The sequence below is a fragment of the Sturnira hondurensis genome, unplaced genomic scaffold (genome assembly GCF_014824575.4).
Source record: "Sturnira hondurensis isolate 20B ecotype Veracruz unplaced genomic scaffold, ASM1482457v3 Scaffold0002042, whole genome shotgun sequence".
Classification (NCBI taxonomy): domain Eukaryota; kingdom Metazoa; phylum Chordata; class Mammalia; order Chiroptera; family Phyllostomidae; genus Sturnira; species Sturnira hondurensis.
The window spans coordinates 93,876-98,495 of NW_028074673.1; positions in this window are offsets into that span (position 1 = coordinate 93,876).

Here is a 4,620-nt window from a genome sequence, read left to right on the forward strand (position 1 = left end):
AGCGAGGCTGTTTTCCAGTCACACTGTCGGGGGTAGGGGTGATGACAAGTGTGTCATTGCATCTCAGCCAAAGGAATCTGCAAAGCCAAGAAACCTTTTAGCGCAGCTCTTAGTGGGATATGTGGTCCTGCTGGCGGTCTCTGCTGTTATCTGGTGGCCAGTTTGGAGAATAACACCTTAGTGTAGGTCCACAGGAAAAGTGGTTAATGGGTTTTTATTGCAGTAGTAAATACAAGTGCCTTTGAAAACGTCCAAATGGCAGCACTGTCTAGTTACCTTGTAACTGGTTCGCAGGTTAAGGACAAAGGGAACAGTGAATGTGTAGTATATGACCCTTTTTTGAAGTGGCTTTGCAGCCTACTAGAATCAGGCTTTGACAAGTTACAGGCATGGTTGAAAATCTTTTGTCTGTGGTTGGTCTGCTGCAGCTTCCTTAAAGAATGCAGAGGTGAATTTATACATAATGTTGCACCAAGAGAAACCAAAAAAAGCAAAGCAAAATATCAGCCATATCATTGTCTGCTTGTGCCTGTCTGAATATGTCTACAGCCTTGTTTGCCTTGGATTTGCCTGGACTTTGTTTACCTAAAAGATTCCTCGTACAGGTGCAATACTTGTCCATTTGCAGATTCTGCTTGCAACATGTGCAGTCAAAGGTGAAGCTTTCTTTCTCAAGTTTTGATGAAGTGTGTCTTTTCCATCTGTCACTTCGAGTTATTTAGTAATTTCACTGGTGGCTCATTTAGGAGGTTCTGTAGGGCTCTACATCAGAAGTCCCAAACAACAGAACTTCCCAGTCATCCATTTGGTGTGAATGGTAGCTTAAGTGGTATGAGAGCAAAAAAACTTTGTGTAAGATTTCAAGGCTGTGATTATGGTTGAACCTTGCACTAAATTCAGGGAGGTAAAAACTTTAGTTTGGTCCCTCCCCCTCCGCCACTGCCACACACCTACCCCATCAAATCACTTTGGTTGTGCATACTTGCCTTTATGTCTTGAAACCGTGTTGTTAGATTGCACCATGACAGCTGGTTTACCAGTTTGCATTTTTTAAAAAACAAACAACAAAACCTGAATACATCCAGTGAGTATGTGCTTGTTCATTTTCTCAGTGAATATGGAATAACATAGGCAACATATTGGGCCCTTTTGGGTTTGTCATTTCAAGAAAGGTAAAATTGTCCCTGTAAGGTAAAGAAAGGTTTGTGGTATGTGTGGAGATGTTGCTGTGAGTGACACCACATGTCTGAAGTGGATCGCGAAGATTTCTCGCGGAGTGCATGCTGGAGATTTCTCACGTGCAGTGCCCTATGGGGCTGGCATACCAGTTGCAGTGGAGAGCAGATGTTCACTGAGGACAAACCATGTCATGGCACATGGGAGATAGGCAACATACTTAAAGCACCCTAATCAAGCATCAAAAATCATTTGCAGCAGCAGAGTTAAGTCCATCACTTTGAACTTTGGGTTTCACAGAAGTGAAGTGGGGAGGAGGAGAGACCCATCTTGACCATGTATCCATATGAGGTTCTCTACTGAAAGATAAGGAGATGTTATCTTTCCAAAAATAAATTGTGAGGGGTGATGAATCATGGGCATTTTACAGTAATGTGGAATGGGAGAGATGAAACTTGGAGAGACACCACAGAAACATAAAAGATTGTAAGAAATTTCTATGAAGAACTATATGCCAAGAAGTTTGAAAACCTAGGTGAAATGGACAAATATCTAGAAAAATATAACCCTCCAAAAGTGAATGAAGAAGCAACAGAAAGCCTGAACAGACCAATACCAGCTGGTGAAATCAAAACAGTAATCAAAACAGTAAAACAGAAAGTTTCTCACACACAAAGGCCCTGAACCACATGGAGAATTTTACAAAGCATTTAAGGAAGGGCTTACCCCATCTTTCACAGACTATTACAAAAAGTCTAAGAACATGAAACACTCCCACACTCTTTTTATGAAGCCAGAATTATCCTAATCCAAAAACCAGAAAAAGACACAACAAAGAAAGAATACTATACACCCATATGGCCAATGAACATAGATGCTCAAATCCTCAACAAAACATTGGCATTCACAACAGCAATACATTAAAAATATAATACACTATGATGAACAGGGATCCATCCCAGGAATGCAAGGATGGTACAAGATTTGAAGATTAATAAATATAATACACTACATAAAAAATGAAAGACAAAAATCACATGATCATATCAACAGATGCAGAAAAAGGATTTGATACATGGTACAGCACCCATTTATAATAAAAACACAGCAAAGGGAGAATAGAGCAAGGATTCCTCAACATAATAAAGTACATGCATACATGAAAGACCTACAGCCAACATCATAATCAATGGACAAAAACTTAGAGCTTTCCCACTAAGATCAGGCACAAGACAAGGATGCTAACTTTCACCACACCTACTCAACAAAGTATCAGAAGTCCTAGCCACAGCAATTAGACAGCAAAAATAAAGAAAAGGCATCCAAATTGGAAAGGAGGAAGTAAAACTGTCAGTTTGCACATGACATGACAGCGTACACATAAAATCCTATAGACTCCACCAAAACCTAGTGAACCTAATAAACTTGGGGAAACAGTGGTATACAGTGTTAATATTCAGAAATCAAAGGCATTTTAGTACAACAACAATGAAATAATAAAAACAGAAATTGATGTTGACACTGGCCACACAGTAATATTTTCACCAATACACTATTGGGCAAGGGATATAAAATGAAAAATAAAAAATAGGACTACATCAAACTAAAAAGTTTTGGCACAGCAAAGAAAACCATGAAAAAAATAAAAAGACAACCCACAGAATGGAAGCAATTATAAGCTAATACATCTGATAAGGGCTTAATATTCAAAATTTATTTTTAAAACTTATAAAATCATAGGGGAATGCTGGAGTGAAGAGGGTAAAGTGTGGAGGGAAATAAAGGAGAGAAAACACCAGAGACAATTATAATACCATAATCAATAAAATATATTTAAAGATACATGTGCTTTTTAAAAAGTCAACTCCTTTTGTTTTTTTCTCTAAAAATATTATTTATTTATTTATTTTTACAGAGAGGGGAAGGGAAGGAGAAAGAATGGGAGAGAAACATCAGTGTTTGGTTGCCTCTCATGTGTCCCCTACTGGGGACCTGACCTGCAACCCAGGTATGTGCCCTGACTGGGAATCGAACCAGCAACCCTTTACTCCACAGGCCCATGCTCAATCCACTGAGCTACACCAGCCAGGACAACTCCTTGTAAAATAAGCTTTTGGACATAAAAGATTATTCTATTTCTTCCAGTCTACAAGCCTCACATATGCTTCTTTGAACTTTTGTATCAAAGAATACCCCAAAGAATTGCTATGTAGAAGTTTCCACATCTGGGCAATCTTTCCAGGGTTTTCACTGTGCATGATTCCAGTTACCATGATTTTGTTAAATAACAACAGTTTCCCAACAACACAGTTCAGACTTCAGTACCACTGTACATTAACTGTGAGAAACTGCATAAACTACTAAATTTGCTGCTATTTCCGAAATCACAATGTAAATAAGAGTTGAGCTTACTACCAATGACCAATGGCTTTACATCCTTCAAAGTCTGTTTGATGATGAAGCATTGCATATTTGTCAGTCAGTTCACTTAGATAGCAAAGCATGCATTTAACCTGCCTACTTGTCTAACAGTGCTAAGCAAAACCACATGATATTCTATAAAAATGCTCAGAAAAGAAAATTAGCTCACAAAGAAAGTACAGGAAAGAAACAATAACTATTAATGCTGGAAGTGAAGTATAAATCAAATGGAAATAGATTATAGAAGAAGTACTCCACCACGTGAATGCTCAAGACTCTTGAGCAGCCAGAGGAACATTGTGAAGGTGAGTTTATGTATGGAAATGAGGAAAGTAACTGTGTTGAAGGGACAACAAGGTTCCAGAGGAAGTGGAAAACTTCAGAATAACCTCTCAGAGAGATTTCCTAACAGTGAAGGCACAAAGGATAAAACATTGGAGGTTGATCCTAACTTAGGTGTATGAGAATTCACCAAAGCATAGAAGATATGCTTGTGCTGCATCACAAGCTGTCTAATCTGAAGAAAAAGGCAGAACTGTTCAAACTGCACATGAGAAATTTATAAAGAAATAAAACACTAATTCTTAATGTCTCTAGAGTTTAAACTACAGTATACTAAACAAATGTGAGTTTTCTACTTTATTATTTCCTATACACTGTAACCACAGGAAGAGTTTTTGCTTTTTAAAGCACATTTATTCACCACCATGAAGAGACTCCATTGAGCAATCAACACCATGGATGCAAAGACAGAAAGGAAAACTACATTAAAAACCCTTTTCTGGAATGCTTTATACTTTCCACAGAACAGAAACTAAAATAACCTGTTATACAATTAGTCACAAATACAGTCATTGTGGTTTTTGCCCATTCACAGGAGTATTGTCTGAAACATGTCTTCTTCATAGCAACTAGGCACTGCCACCACTGTGCTTGGCTGAGTTCACAAATCTGTTGTGGCCTGTATCTACCCTGTCACTTCTCTGGCTCTCCTCTCCTGCTAAGCTTTGTTTGCAGCAGTAA